The sequence below is a fragment of the Protopterus annectens genome, chromosome 4.part0, assembly GCF_019279795.1.
Source record: "Protopterus annectens isolate FY-2018-M chromosome 4.part0, PAN1.0, whole genome shotgun sequence".
Classification (NCBI taxonomy): Eukaryota; Metazoa; Chordata; order Ceratodontiformes; family Protopteridae; genus Protopterus; species Protopterus annectens.
The window spans coordinates 879896988-879913728 of NC_056733.1; the positions used below are offsets into that span (position 1 = coordinate 879896988).

Sequence of the window (16741 nt, forward strand, 5' to 3'; positions counted from 1 at the left end):
CCCACTGTAAGGAATGTTCCAAATTTTATATAGGAAAGACTGATAGGGCTTTAAGGGAAAAAATAAAGGAACATGGTTATATACAAAAGGGAAGCGCAACTGGAGCTCTGTCAAAACATGTACTGGCCACTGATTCTAGGCACACATTTACATTTCTTGTTATTGGTAGAGTCTTTGAGAATATAAGGGGCGGTGATATAAGGAATAAAACTGAGCAGATGGAAGCTAAGTGGATTATTGGGCTGAGGGGAGATTTTGGGCATGGGTTGAATGAGTTTGTATCCATTAGACCCAAACTGAAGTAAAGACGACTAGCCACGTTAAGAGTATTTGCCTTTGCGTCTGCAATTATATATGTTAGTTAAATCAATATTTTTCACCTCCGTATAGGAAGTTTTACATAGAATTTTTATATAGTTTTTATGTTGCATTTATATGTATATGTTTTTATGTGCTGTTTAAATAGCATATATTTTAGCTGTGTTTCTTTAAATTTTGTGGTCACGTGACTGCACTTCTCTATTTAAAAGCCAGTTTTGGTTCAATGTGTTTGTTATCTGATGAAGCAGCAGTAGCTGCGAAAGCGCTTATGACCTTCAATAAATTTTTTAACCTGGAGAGTCGTGCCTTCATTGGGTCCATCAGTGTTCTTGGATTATTTGCTTTTATTTTTGTTGGACTCTGCTGCTCTGGGAAGTTGGTAGTTTTTCTTTGACTTAATATGGAGATGGTGTTTGTTCCAATTTAGTGAGACAAAATGTTTGTAAAGTAGTTTGCCAATATTCTTTTTGGGTTTATAAACTTAGAGAAGATGCCAGCACTCCAGAGAGGGCCCTGGGGGGGGGGGGGGGGGGGGTAGAGAGTAACATGGGAGGTGAGAGCAGGGCAGACAGAGAGGGGTTGTTGAGTATGGAAAAGGTAGTGGGGAGTTGCTAAATTAGAATGTAAGACAGCAGCCAGACCACCACAGCAAATCGCATATAAATATAAAATTTAATAATTAACGTAATAAAATTTAATTCACTAAAGGTGCAATAAAAACAATAAAAAGTGGTGCACCGAGAGGATGAGTGCTTTCAGAAACGATTCCAAGGTTGGGAGGGTGGCCTAATGATTATGGTGTTTGCCTTACAAATACAAGGTGCAGGGTTTGAGTCTTACAAGGGATAATTGGCTAGGCTTAAAATGGCTCGCAAGGGCAGTTAGCTTAATACTAATCTATGAAACGTCCTCATATCCGAGGATCTTTCTCAAATACTGCAGTAAAACATTTCCTTGTGCTGCTACCAGCTGCTTTTTTTTTTCCCAAAGATGGAAGTTGTATTCATTTTCTGGTTTCTAAGCTAAAATGGTATGGTGTACTTTACTACCTTGCCAGTGGTCATTTTTTTAGCAACTCAATGTAATTGTTTTCTTTGATACGAATTTTCAAATTCAGTCTCTATTTTTATGTCATACCCTGTGTGTTTGGATAGCAAGTCCTGTCTGTGATGTATGCATTAAATTTCATTACAGATGTGTCATAGAGGATTCATTCTTTGTTACATCATACATCAGTCTGTGCTGAGTTGTACATCATGATCTGATTTACCAATGTGTTCTACTGGTGCATAATGGTTATTGTTTTCTGCATTTGAGCCTAAGACTTGTAGTATAGCAGTGGTTAAATGTAGTGATTGTTATGGAAGGTGTTTGTGGCATCTTAATATGTGGAATCTTAGAAGCTCAATTAAAATATGTTGGGACAAGTTTATTTTCTAAACCTGCATAATTTTGGGTCTTGACCATCCATGTACCCAAATGATCTACTAATCCCATCCCTGCTCACATTATCTCCTAGTACCTCCAGCACGGGAGAAAAGCTACTGGCAGCCGGGGTAATAAGAGATGTGGTCCAGAGCAGTCATCAGGCTAGCATATGCAAGGCACAGTTTTCTTCTTTTTTTGTCATCAGCAGTTTCCACTTTAACCTTTCCTAACCAAGGTTAGTTACTTATACAGCAGCCTGCGGTCTCATCTTGCAACAAACACAATTGTGCTGTTGGACTGCTACATTACTTGGAAAAACTTCTGTTGTGATTAATAAGGTATTCCACAGTCCTGCTGGACATGGGGGTGATATATGCTGTTCTGTATGTACATTTCATACTAATTACTTGCCCAGATTTTTTGCTCAATATACCTCCTTTACTGCAGCCTTTGTCTGGAATTTGTGACTGTAGGTTGAGAGGCATGTGTTAATGCAGAATATCCTGTATGATATTTTGTGTTTAGAGATGTGCTGGCATTTAAGTCCTGGCATATGTACAATGGTTTAATTTTGTTATAATATATTAACTTACATTTTTTAGAATGCCTAGTTGGCTGAATGGATTTCTTTAATGTTTTTTCTGTGCTTAAGCCTTTCATTTAGAGCTTTTTTATCCACTATTGTTGATGCCCAGAAGATTGTACTATATTGGGTGGATCAGAGGGGAGTGTATTCTGTAAGGTGGAGTGCAGTTCCCAAAATCCTGGGTACACCCTACCAGCTCTCTAATTTTACCGTCACTAGCACACACACATTTAGTGCATGAACTAGAAAGCCAAACTGTTTTTCTACTTCAGAAGCATTTAAAGTGTGGTTAGTGGATTGACTGAAAGAAATCATTGTAAATGAGAAGCTGCATAGATTCATAATCAAGATTTGTAAATCATACACATAACATGAGGATATCGTGTACAGATGTGCTTGTTGGCATTCTACGCAACAATTCCTGACTACTTCTCAGGGTATCGTGTAGAGATGTGCTTTTTGACATTCTCCACAACAGTTCCTGACTACTTCTCAGGATATCGTGTAGAGATGTGCTTGTTGGCATTTTCCGCAACAATTCCTGACTGCTTCTCAGGGTATCATGTAGAGATGTGCTTGTTGGCATTCTCCACAACAATTCCGGACTTCTCAGGGTATAGTGTAGAGATATGCATGTTGACATTCTCCACAACAATTTCTGCCTTCTCAGGATATCGTGTAGAGATGTGCTTGTTGGCATTCTCCACAACAATTCCGGACTTTTCAGGATATAATGTAGAGATGTACTTGTTGGCATTCTCCACAATTCCGGACTTTTCAGGGTATCATGTAGAGATGTGCTTGTTGGCATTCTCCACAACAATTCCTGACTACTTCTCAGGATATTGTGTAGAGATATGCTTATTGGCATTCTCCATAACAATTCCTGCCTTCTCAGGATATCGTGTAGAGATGTGCTTGTTAGCATTCTCCAAAACTGTTCCTGACCACTTCTCAGGATATCGTGTATAGATGTGCTTGTTGGCATTCCCCACAACAATAGATGTTAAGTTGTCAATCTCGCCTTCGTTCTTGCTGGTTGGGTTCGGAGCCGATCCTCTGCTCTGACTCGGCCATCTTCTATAGCTCCAGAGCTGGCCATCTTATATAGCTCAAAAGCGGTTTACTGGCTCGAGGCTACCCCTTATCCAAAGAAGCCTAGCGCTAGCTACCCAGATCTCGTTTGCCGCTTTAGCTGCGAGGTTCCTGGATACTGGCTCAGGCTCATATAACTTCGTTTTATTAGCTTTCTTCTCTGATAATACTACCTTTTTCTTCTGTTATTTGTTAGCAATATATAGTACTTTTAGTTAATTAGTTTAGAGTGTTGTAGTTTCCATTTCCCTTAGAACTCGTTTAAATTAGAGAGTTCTCCCCACCCCTCCCCCACCTCTTCCCCCTATTCGTAGGTTACCATTTAAGTTAGAGGTTCCTACTTAATAAAAAAAAAAAAAAAAAAAAACGATATATTTCTTGTTAGTATTTTATTGTTGTTTGTGTAGTGTTAGCGCTAGTCTTCTTAGTTTAGACTTTTACAAAGATAGTCACTTTAGCAGTATTTTATAGTTTGAGTGGTTTTGTGTGTTTTGTACATTATGTCAAAAGATCCCAAGGTTTCGGGATTCAAGAAGTGTGACTCATGCTGTCAGAAAATGTCTCTTGACAGATGGGCACACTTCTTGCGTCTACTGCTTAGGCGCAATACACGTGCAAGACTCTTGTTCTGTATGCCATGCATTCAACCCAAGAGTTCTGCAGGAGTGCAGAAATAAACTTATATTTAGGGGCCTTCTTAAGCCTCAGGATTTACCAGCTAAGGCTCAGCTGGTGAAGTCTCCTAAACCAGCCAAATCTTCGGCTCCCAGCTTGGAACCGTCCTTGGCCCAAGACTTGTCTACTTCTTCCGTTTCAGCTGGAACTGAGGAAGACTGCCCCCTCTTCGGCTCCACCAGTACCCTCGGAGCCGACAAAGACTCACAAGAGACTGAGGTCCCCTTCGTTGGAGTCCATACACTTGGCTCCTTGGTCCCCCTTTTACAAAGTGACAATAGTCATAGATCTTCCCACTCTTCTCGGTCCTCTAGGCTCTTGGACCATGATGTGGAGAGAGTGGTGAATAGGTTGTTGAAGTCGCAGGCACTGGCCAAAATGTTGTCCAGCCCTCCTCAGCAGGTGTCGGCTGTGGAACCATCGGCTCCGATAATGATTTCTCCTTCGGATCCGTCGTCAGCTCCGATCCCTTTGATGGTACCTTTCCTTGAGGGATCTGGGCACCGAGACTCCCTCATCGGCTCCGAGGGGGCGAGTGGCATTGGACCCTTGTCCGACCTCGTTCTCCCTCTTGGAGCATCGGCGCAAGTGAGCTTGGCTCCTACATCGGCCTTGGAGCCGTCTCCCTCGGTGCGGAGGAGGATTCCGGTTTCTTCTGAGCCTTCTTTGCATCGTGGCAGGGATGCCTTCGATGTCATGAGGAGTGTGTTGGGTTCTGAGCCAGCCCCACCTTCGGCCCCACCAGCTCCGTCCCCTGTGGTGCCTGCGTCAACCTCTGTCGCTCCTCCAGACCCCAAGCGTGGGGAACAAACACTCCAGGTCACCCCATTTGGTGTTTCCTCTTCTTCTGAGGCCTCCCCTGATCATTCAGAGGACCCCCCCTGGAAGAAGTGCAAGAGGAAGCACATTGACTCCCCTGAGTCCGTCACTTCGGATATGGATTTGGATGAGTCGGAAGGGTCCCCGAGATCTCCCTCTGAAGATGTTTCCTTTGCGGACATCCTAGAAATCCTTAAGCAGAGGGGGAACTGGAATACCCTAGCCCCCACCGAGGACGAATCTGTATTCCTGGATGCGTTCGGTTCCCAACCCTCCACCTCCTGGGTTTCTCTGCCCTTCGATCCACAGGGTGGGAGGGTGGCATAATGGTTAAGGTGTTTACCTTAGAAACACAAGGTGCAGGGTTTGATTCTCACAGGGGGTAACTGGCTAGGCTTAAAAAATGGTCCAGGAGGGCATTTAGCCTAGTAATAATCTATGAATGTCGGCGGTGGCTCGAAGGGCTTGGTCAGCCCCGGATACAGTGGAACCAACCCTGAGGAGACCGGGCAAGTTTATTACTGCTCCCCCTGACGAGCAGTTCCTCACTGAGTGTTCCCGTGGATGCCATGGTGGTAGCAGCAGCCACTAAAAAGGAGTTGGCGGAATCTTCTTCCTCTGTCCATCCTCCTAACAAGGAGTCCAGGACCATGGCCAGATACGGGAAGCGAATGTTTGCTTCAGCGACCTTTTCCATGAGGTCTCTGAATTACTTATGCCCTTTCACCAGGCTTCAGAGGGATCTCCTGAAAGAGCTTGGAGATGCCTTACAGCAGGATCCATCAGCTCAAGGGGCTCAGGCTAAAGTGTCCTCTCAGCTGGCAACCCTTAACTCAGTAGTCAACTCCTCCATGAGGCTCATTTCTTATGTAGCCGATGGGGCGAGTAGAGCCGCAGGCACAGGCGTGGCACTTCGGAGACATGCATGGATGTGGCTGTGTAATTTTGCGGAACCCTTCAGAGCGTCATTCACCAACACTCCCTTTGACGGTTCCTTTCTTTTTGGACCACAGGTGAAAGACGCTCTTACTAGGTGTGAGCAGGAAGGCAAGAGTCCCTCTGCCATAGGAGTCTGATGTTAAGTTGTCTATCTCGCCTTCATTCTTGCTGGATGGTTTCGGAGCCGACCTCGGCTCCGACTCGGCCACTCTAAAAGCTCGAGAGTTGGTTCCACTGGCTCGAGGCTCCCCTTATATCCCACAATGCTAGGCGAGAGTCACCTGAGATCTCGTTTGCCGCTACAGCGATCGAGGTGTTGGTTTTTTACCGGTTCTTGGTAAGTGACTTTCTTGTAAAGTTAGTGTATTAAAACCCCTTTAATTTTAATATTTATACTTATTTCCCTTAGTTTAGAGGAATTCTTATCCCCTTTCTTAAAAATTCCTGTTTTTTCCCCACAAGAACTTTAAGTTCTTCCCTGGGCCTACAGGCCTTTTTCTTTCTGTAGTGGAGTGTGTGTGTGTTATTTTTTTTTTCTTAAATTAAAACCTAGATAGTTGTTTTATTTTAAGTTAAACTAGACAGGGTGTAATCAGTGTGTTTGTGACTGTGTGTGTGATTACACCTTTGAGATGTCTAAAGAAGCAAAGGTCTCCGGATTCAAGAAGTGTGATGCGTGCTGTCAGAAAATGTCTCTGACAGACGCTCACACTTCTTGTGTCTACTGTCTGGGACCTTTGCACCTGCAGGACTCCTGTGCTGTTTGCCATGGCTTCAGCCCCAGGGTCCTGCAGGAAAGAAAAAATAAGTTAATTTTAAGAGGCTTACTCAAGCCAGAGGATTCCCTAACTATGTCTTCAGGGAAGCCCTCCAAGGCATCTAGGTCTTCGGCTCCGACAACTGAGCCGAGACCTAAGGCTTCTAAACCTCTGCCTACATCGGCTCCGGCTGGAGCCGATGAGTCTCAGTCCACAGTTTCTGTGGTTCCCTTGGCTCCGGCTGGAGCCGAGGTATTAGAAATTCCCGTGTCGGCTCCGACCAGACCTTCGGAGCCGACAACTAGGAAGAGGTCCAGGTCACCATCCCTTGGCTCCGTTCATTCGGCTCCAGGATCTCCCCTGCTGTCTGAACGGAGCCAAAGATCTCACTCCTCTAGGTCATCGAGGTTGTCGGATCATGACCTTCAGAGGGTAGTGAGTCGACTTCTTAAGTCCGAGGCACTGGCCCAGATGCTTCAGAGCCCGACTCATCAGTCGATGCCTGCCCCTGTCCATCAATATATTCCTCCTTCGACTCTCTTGAGCTCGGAGCCGGGTCGCGTCGGAACCGAGACTGTGATAGCGTCGGAGCCGATACAATTGTCTTCGGCTCCGTCGTCGGCTCCGATTTCTTCCTTGGAAGAATCTCGGCGCCGGACTTCCCTCGTCGGCTCCGAGGGGGTGAGTGGCATCGGACCCTTGTCCGACCCCACTCTTCCTCTCGGAGCTTCGGCGCTGGTGAGTTCGGCTCCGACATCGGCCTCGGAGCCATCACTGTCGGTGCCGAGGGGTTCTCAGCTTCTCGGAGCGGGACCTCTGGCTTTGCCTGACAGGGGTGCTTCGAGGTCATGCGGAGTGTGTTAGAGCCTGGCTCTACCCACAGTCGGCGCCGTCCGCCCCTCCCTCACGGTGCCTCAGGTCAAGTCGACTCACTCCCTCATCCCGGACCGCAGAGAGCCAGCTCCTCAGGAACCCCTGTGGGATCTCATCCTCTTCCGAGGCCTCTCCTGACTTGGCAGAAGAGCCCCTCGGAAGAGGAAGTGTAAGAGGAAACACATTGACTCACCTGAGTCAATCACATCTGATACAGATTTAGATGATTCCGAGGGTTCCCCCCGTTCCCCTTCTGAAGATGTCTCTTTTGCAGACATTCTAGAGATCCTGAAGCAGAGGGAAATTGGCCAGCACTTAACCCTTCGGAGGATGAATCTGTATATCTTGAGGCGTTTGGCTCTCGCCCTTCCACCTCCTGGGTATCCCCCCCCTCATGCAGGTGGTTGCTAAAAAGGCATGGACGGCTCCTGATTCAGTGGACCCCACTCCCAGGAGACCCTCCAAATTCATAACGGCACCAGCAGACAAGCAGTTCTTGACAAAAGGAGTTTCTGTGGATGCTATGGTGGTAGCTGCTGCCACTAAGAAGGAACTAGCTGATCCTTCAGTACCTGTCCATCCACCTAACAAGGAATCTAGGTCCATGGACAGGTACGGGAAGCGGATGTTTTCATCAGCGACATTTACTATGCGTTCGCTGAACTACCTGTGCCATTTCACTCGTCTTCAAAGGGACTTGATTAAAGAAGCGAGTGACATGTTGAAGGATCCTACAGCTGCGGGGTTTCAAGATGAAATGAACACTCAGCTGGCTACCCTTAACTCCATAGCCAACTCCTCCATGCGCCTCCTTTCTTATGCGGCTGATGGAGCGAGTAGGTCCGCAGGGACAGGTGTGGCCTTACGTAGGCATGCCTGGATGCGGCTATGCAATTTTGCGGACCCCTTCAAGACGTCTTTCACTAACTCCCCGTTTGATGGATCATCTCTCTTTGGTCCTCAAGTGAAAGAAACCTCGACTAGGTGCGAGACTGATGGCAAGACTCTTTCTGCCGTCGGAGTCCGTTTTCTACTCCTTCTAGGCCTTACCCCAAAGGCCAGAAAAGTGGGAAAATGTGGTTCCGTAAACAAAATCAAGGGACTTCGCCTGGCGCACAAAGTCGTTACCCGCCAGAGGCAGAGGCGGAATAACAATGGTAGACGCCGCCTCGAGGCAGGGGCTCCGCAGAACCAGGGCAATCGAGAAGCCTTCTCTGATAAGCCCTTTCAGCATCCCTGAGGTGTTGCCCGGCTGCCCACCTTCGGAGGCAGTCGGGGAAGGTTGTCACTGTACCCAAAAGCCTGGCTATCCCTGACTCAAGACAAATGGGTACAGTCCGTCATTTCGAAGGCTATTCTATCCCCTTTCTTCGCATTCGAAACAATCAAAAATCCCTTCCAGATGTTCCACCCGCAAAGGGATCTAGCGGTTTTGGAAATTTCAAAACTGCTTGCAAAAGAGCAATTCAGTCAGTTCCAGCAGACCAGCAAGGATCCGGAATCTACTCAAGGTTCTTTTAGTTCCAAAGAAAACAGGGACTGGAGACCAATTTTGGATCTCAGTATCTTGAACAGATCAGTCAAGAAAACAAGATTTCGGATGGTCACGCTGCAGTCCATCCTTCCCCTATTGGGAAAAGGAAACTGGATGTGCTCTATAGACCTTCAGGATGCGTACTATCACATAAAAATGGACAGACGCTCCAGAAGATTCCTCCGCTTCAGGCTGAGAACCAGTCATTTTCAATTCAGGGCCCTGCCCTTTGGTGTCACCACTGCCCCGGTGTTTACCAAATGCATGGCAGTGGTAGCTTCTCACCTGAGGCGACAAGGATTCCAGGTGTTTCCATATTTGGACGACTGGCTCCTCACAGCTCCCACCAAGCATCTCCTTCTGATGGCCAGGGATTACACTTTTCGCATTTGTCAAAAGTTAGGCATTTCAATAAATTGCGAAAAGTCTGTTTTGTCGCCTTGTCATACTATTACCTACATAGGCGCAAATCTAGACACAGTAGACATGTCTGCGAGGCTAACAGATCAGAGAATAACAGACATACACAGACTGGTCTCATTCCTTTTCAACAACAACAGAATCAAAGCCAGGTTAGTTCTGAAAGTGTTGGGAATTATGGCGGCTGCCATACCTCTGCTTCCATTAGCCAGATTCCACATGCGAATCCTTCAATGGATGCTCTTTACACAATGGTCATACCAGCAACTTCCAATGTCCCACACCATTATGATCACGCAGGCGCAGAAATCATCTCATGTGGTGGATGTCTTCCCCTCAGCTCTGGTTGGGAAGACCCTTTGTTCCTCCCCCTCTGGTTGCTACTCTGACAACGGACGCCTCCCTGATCGGGTGGGGGGGGCATTATCAGGGCAGGACGGTCCAGGGCACATGGCAACCAGACAAATGCCACTTGCACATAAATGTTCTGGAGATGAGAGCAGTGCTTTTAGCGTTGCAAGCCCTTCAAGACTCTCTCCCCTTGGGAACGATTGCAATCCAGACAGACAATATGTCTGTAGTGTGGTACATCAACAAACAAGGTGGAACCAGGTCCTACCCCCTGTGTCGAGAAACACTCAGATTGTGGCAATGGGCGATTTCTTCTCAGCGTTTTCTGATAGCAACGCACATCCCCGGGAAGTCCAATCAAATAGCGGACAAATTGAGCAGAGCTATCCTCATGCCTCACGAGTGGTCTCTGAAAGACTCTGTTGTGAGAGAGATTTTTCTCAAGTGGGGTCAGCCTTGCTGCGATCTTTTTGCTACTCCCCAAAACAGCAAGTGCAGACATTATTTCACCCTATTCCCTTTACCAGGCCAACCCAGCAGAGACGCTCTAGTCCAAGTTTGGCCCCGGGGACTTCTGTATGCATTTCCTCCCTTCCCACTAATCTCTTAAGTGATACAGAAAGCTATCGCTCAGAAGGCCTCATTGATCCTCATTGCTCCTTACTGGCCTCGACAGGTGTGGTTCCCCTTTCTACATCAATTTCTACTGGAGCGACCTTGGCATCTGGACCTAGTTCCAGATCTTTTGATCCATCAATCGGGTCAGTTACATCGCTCCCTCCCCTCTCTGAACCTCACTGCTTGGTTCCTCCAGTTCCAACCTTAGCCAGGCTTCCTCAATTATCTCACTCTGTTCGAGATATTTTGATAGCTTCCCATAAATCTTCCACTAGGAAGATTTACTTGAGTAAGTGGAAACGTTTCACATTTTGGGCTCAAGGAAGGGACATAGATCCTTTCACTGCTTCCATCCAAATAGTCCTTGATTTTCTAGCTGAACTCTTCCATGCAGGTTCATCCCCTTCTACTCTTAAAGTTCAATTGGCAGCTATCTCTAACTTTCATGTGGGTATTTCTGAGTCTGCCTTAATGTCCCACAAGCTTTGCAAAGCCTTTTTGAAAGGAGTTTTTCTTCTCAGACCTCCTATAAGAAATCCTCCTTCTCCTTGGGACCTAAATTTAGTTCTTACTTCTTTGATTCTACCCCTTCGAACCTGCAGCATCCTGTTCTTTAAAATTGCTATCATGGAAGACTCTCTTTCTGGTAGCTATTACTTCAGCTAGAAGAGTCTCAGAACTTCATGCACTCAGCTGTCGACCTCCTTATCTATTGTTCCATAAGGACAGGGTATCCTTACGAACCAACCCGTCCTTTTTACCTAAGGTAGTCTCGACGTCAAATCTAAATCAAAGCATTGACCTCCCTGTCTTTTTTCCAGAATATTCCAATAGGTCTGAACAAAAATTACACTGGCTAGATGCTCATCGTCAGTTGAGGTACTATTTGGATAGAACAAAACAATTCAGAAAATCTGACCAACTGTTCATCTCCTATGCAGAAGGCAGAAAGGGACTTTCAGTTTCAAAGGTATCATTATCTAGATGGCTTACATCTCTGATTACCCTTGTTTATGAGATTAGACACCAAAAGCTGCCTAATAAACCTAAGGCCCATTCTACAAGAGCTTTGGCTACTTCCTTAGCCTTCCAAGACAGACTGCCTATTGACACCATTTGTGCAGCGGCTACTTGGGCTACTCCTCACACTTTCATTTCTCATTATAAGTTGGATTTAGCTTCTAGGCATAGAGCTAACTTTGGTTCCACTGTTCTCAGGAGTCTGTTCCGTTAGGCCACCCGGGACAAGGTGCTAGGGACGCGGTCCCATCCAGCAAGAATGAAGGCGAGATAGACAACTTAACATATAGAAGTTATGTTCTTACCATAACGTTCCATGTTAGTCGTCTTCTTCTCGCCTTCTTCTTGCGTCCCACCCTCCTTCCCCCTGGCCTGGACAGACCTAGAGGTGTTGTGATTGTGACCTCTCTTTCTACCACCTCTTTCTTAGACATATGCTGCTTGCATATCTCCTGAATCAGGATGTAGGTCACCCTTCTTTCTCCCTGTTGTTAGAGGTGGACTCTGTTTAGAGTTATTCTGTAACTATTATAAGCTGGGGTTAGCTTACAAACAAGATCTGAGGTAACTCTCGCCTAGCATTGTGGGATATAAGGGGAGCCTCGAGCCGGTGGAACCAACTCTCGAGCTTTTAGAGTGGCCGAGTCGGAGCCGAGGTCGGCTCCGAACCCATCCAGCAAGAAGAATGCGAGAAGAAGACAACTAACATGGAACGTTATGGTAAGAACATAACTTCTATTTTTTCCACCCCCTCTAGACCATACCCTAAGGGTCAGAAGAGTGGAAAGATGTGGTTTAGAAAATCCCAGGGATCTTTGCCTGACGCACACAGTGATTTTTCCTCCAGGGGCAGAGGAGGAAATAACAATAGTAACAGACGCCACCCTCGTGGCAGAGGGGTCCGCAGAACCAGGGTAGTAGAGAATCCTTCTCTGACGAGCCCTTCCAGCATCCCTGAGGGATTGCCCGACTGTCCGTCTCTGGAGGCAGTCAGGGGAAGACTTTCATTGTACCCAAAAGCCTGGCTAAGCATAACGCAAGACAAATGGGTACATTCAATAATATCCAGAGGTTACAGAATTCCATTCACTCAGCCCCCTTTACTGTCATGCAAGTCCTTCCCAGATGTTCCACCCAATCTGAGGGATCAAGCAGTTATAGAAGTGTCATAACTGCTGGAAAAGAGTCATCCAGGAAGTCCCAGCAGACCAACACGGATCCGGAACTTACTCAAGGTTCTTTTTGGTGCCAAAAAAGACAGGGGACTGGAGACCTATTTTAGATCTCAGCAGACTGAACAAGTCTGTTCAAAGAACAAAGTTTTGGATGGTCACGCTACAGTCCATTCTACCCTTTTTGGGTCAGGACAATTGGATGTGCTCTATAGATCTCCAGGATGCGTACTATCCCATCAAAATGGACAGGCGCTCCAGGAGATTCCTTCGCTTCTGGCTGGGAGCCAGTCATTACTAGTTCAGAGCTCTGCCCTTTAGTCTCACCACAGCCCCCAGGGTGTTCACCAAATGTATGGCAGTGGTCATGGCTCACCTGAGACGTCAGGGATTCCAGGTGTTTCCATATCTAGACGACTGGCTCCTTACTGCTACTATCAGGCATCAGCTCCTTCAAGCCAGGGACTATAAAATTTCAATTTACTCCCAACTAGGCATCTCCATAAATTTCAAAAAATCTGCCTTGTTGCCCTGTCAGTCTATGACTTATATAGGAGCAGACTTAAATACAAGAAGCATGTTCGCAAAGCTACCTTCAGACAGGGTGTCCACAATTCGCCAGCAAGTTCAAGTCCTCATGCAATGCAAGAGGGTACAAGTCAGGTACGTCCTCCAAACTCTAGGTTCTATGGCAGCGGCAATTCTCCTGATATCCCTGGCCCGCTTTCACATACGAATCCTGCAGTGGCTTCTATTCACACAGTGGTCCTTCCAGCAGCTCCCCATGTCTCACATGATCATGATTACAGAAGCATGCAAAAGGCACCTTTCCTGGTGGATGGTCTTCCCATTCGTGTCTTAGGGCAGACCCTTCATTCAGCCCCCTCCACAGTGACCACAGATGCCTCCCTGATAGGGGGGGGGCATTACCAGGGCAGGACAGTTCAAGGCACTTGGCAGCCTCACAAGTGCCATCTGCATATCAATGTCTTGGAAATGAGAGCCGTGCTCTTAGCGTTGCAAGCTCTTCAGGACTCTCTCCCTTCTGGGACCATTGCAATTCAAACGGACAACATGTCAGTGGTGTGGTACATCAACAAGCAGGGCGGGACCAGGTCTTACCCCTATGTCAAGAAGCGTTCAGACTCTGGCAATGGGCGATTTCTTCCCAACGATTTCTGATTGTGACGCACATCCCTGGGAGGTCCAGCGTCATAGCGGACAGGTTCAGCCGAGCTATTCTCATGCCTCACAAGTGGTCTCTGAATCGAGTGGTTGCGGATCTCATCTTCAGCAAATGGGGACAGCCTTGCTGCGACCTTTTTGCCACCCCCTTCAACAGCAAATGCAGCAGCTACTTCTCCCTTCTTCTGCTTCCTGGTCACTCTCCCAGAGACGCTCTGGTCCACGATTGGCCTCCGGGACTTCTTTATGCATTCCCTCCGTTTCCCATTCCTGCACCGCTACCTTCTCGAGCAGCCTTGGACTCTGGACCCCATTCCAGACCTACTGATTCATCAATCAGGCGGGCTTCATCATTCACTTCAAACACTCCAGCTCACAGCTTGGTTGCTCCACTTCCAGCCTTAGCCAGGCTTCCCAGCATTTCCCCGGCCGTTCGCAATATTATTGTCTCCTCCCATAAGTCTGCCACTAGAAGGACCTATGCCAGCAAATGGAAACATTTTTCTTGTTGGGCAGAGGCTAGGAACATAGACCCCTTCACAGCCCCTATCCACGAAATCTTGGAGTTCCTATCAGAACTCTTTCATTCAGGGTCCGCTTCTGCTACAATCAGGGTTCAATTAGCGGCCATTTCAAATTTTCATGTTGGTTGTTCCAATGCAAACATTATGTCTCATAAGCTATGCAAAACCTTTTTAAGAGGGGCGACTCTTCTTAGAACCCCAGTGAGAGATCCCCCTCCTCCTTGGGACCTTAATTTGGTAATAATCTCTTTGATTATGCCCCCTTTTGAACCAGCAGCGTCCATGAAGTTTCTATCTTTGAAAACTCTTTCTGGTAGCTATTACTTCAGCCAGACGTGTCTCTGAACTTCAGGATCTATGCGTCCGTCCTCCATACTTAGTATTCCATAAGGACAGGGTTCCTCTGAGGACTAATCCCTCTTTCCTTCCGAAAGTCTGCTCAGAAAATAATTTGAACCAGTCTATAGACCTACCTGTGTTTTTTCCTAACCATACCAACAAGGCAGATCACAAGTTACATCAACTGGATGTCCATAGACAATTGCGTTTCTACCTGCATAGGACGAAGGAAATTAGGAAGTCGGACCAACTTTTCCTTTCCTATGCTTGGGGCAAACGTCTCCCAGTTTCCAAAGTGACCTTATCCAGGTGGTTGTCTCACATCATTACCTTTATCTATCAACTAAGGAACAAAGATTTGCCAGTCAAACCGAAAGGTAGAATGCTACCAGGGCCTTAGCCACCTCTGTAGCCTTGTAGTCTAGGTTGCCCATGGACTCTATCTGTGTCGCTGCTACATGGGCAAATCCCCATACTTTTATTTCTCATTACAAGTTGGATTTGGTCTCCAGGAGTAGAGCTAACTTTGGTTCCACTGTTCTGAGGAGTCTGTTCCAATGAGCCACCCAGGATTGTAGGTGCTAGGGACGCTGTCCCAACCAGCAAGAACAAAGGCGAGATTGACAACTTAACATAAAGAAGTTATGTACCTACCATAACGTTCCATGTTAGTTGTCTTCATCTCGCCTTCCTTCTTGCGTCCCCCCTTCATCCCCCTGTCCTTTTGGACCGAGAGGAGTTCAGGTTTCACTGGCTGAGTGTTCTCTGGTTTGTTTCCTCTACTGACTTAGACAGTAGGACAGGTGTGATTAACCCTTTGTTTGGAGGGGTTCTTTCTATAGCTATGTCTGGCGTTAGCTATTCCAAATGAGATCTGGGTAGCTAGCGCTAGGCATCTTGGGATAAGGGGTAGCCTCGCGCCAGTAAACAGCTCTCGAGCTATAGAAGATGGCCGAGTCGGAGCCGAGGATCGGCTCCGAACCCAACCAGCAAGAAGGAAGGCAAGATGAAGACAACTAACATGGAACATTATGGTAGGTACATAACTTCTTTTTCCTGACTTCTCAGGATATCGTGTAGAGATGTGCTTGTTGGCATTCTCCACAACAATTCCTGCCTTCTCAAGATATTCTGTAAAGATGGGCTTGTTGTCATTCTCCACAACAATTCCTGACTACTTCTCTGGGTATTGTGTAGAGATGGGCTTGTTGACATTCTCCACAGCAATTCCTGACTACTTCTCAGGGTATCATGTAGAGATGTGCTTGTTGGCATTCTCCACAACAGTTCCAGACTTCTCAGGATATAGTGCAGAGATGTGCTTGTTGGCATTCTCCACAACAATTCCTCACTACTTCTCAGGATATCGTGTAGAGATGTGCTTGTTGGCATTCTCCACAACAATTCCTGAGTACTTCTCAGGATATTGTGTAGAGATGTGCTTGTTGGCATTCTCCCCAACAATTCCTGCTTTCTCAGGATATTCTGTAGAGATGGGCTTGTTGTCATTCTCCACAACAATTCCTGACTACTTCTCTGGGTATTGTATAGAGATGGGCTTGTTGACATTCTCCACAGCAATTCCTGACTACTTCTCAGGGTATCATGTAGAGATGTGCTTGTTGGCATTCTCCACAACAATTCCTGGCTACTTCTCAGGATATTGTGTAGAAATGTGCTTGTTGACATTCTCCACAACAATTCCTGACTTCTCAGGATATCATGTATAGATGTGCTTGTTGGCATTCTCCACAACAGTTCCGGGCTTCTCAGGATATCGTGTGTAGAGATGCTTGTTGGCATTCTTCGCAATTCCTGACTACTTCTCAGGCTATAGTGTAGAGATGTGCTTGTTGGCATTCTCCACAACAATTCGTGACTACTTCTCAGGATATCATGTATGGATGTGCTTGTTGGTATTCTCCATAATTCCGGACTACTTCTCAGGATATCGTGTATGGATGTGCTTGTTGGTATTCTCCACAACAGTTCCTGACTTCTCAGGATATTGTGTGTTAGATGTGCTTTTAGTATTCTCCACAAGAACAATTTCTGACTTCTCATGATATCGTGTTCTCAGAATT

General features: G+C 46.5%; 1 protein-coding gene across 1 annotated transcript in view; it reads left to right on the forward strand.

The window, feature by feature from the left end:
- Nucleotides 1–16741, forward strand: part of SMPD4 (sphingomyelin phosphodiesterase 4) — a 1415848-nt gene that overhangs the window by 651722 nt on the left and 747385 nt on the right. The window lies entirely within an intron of this gene.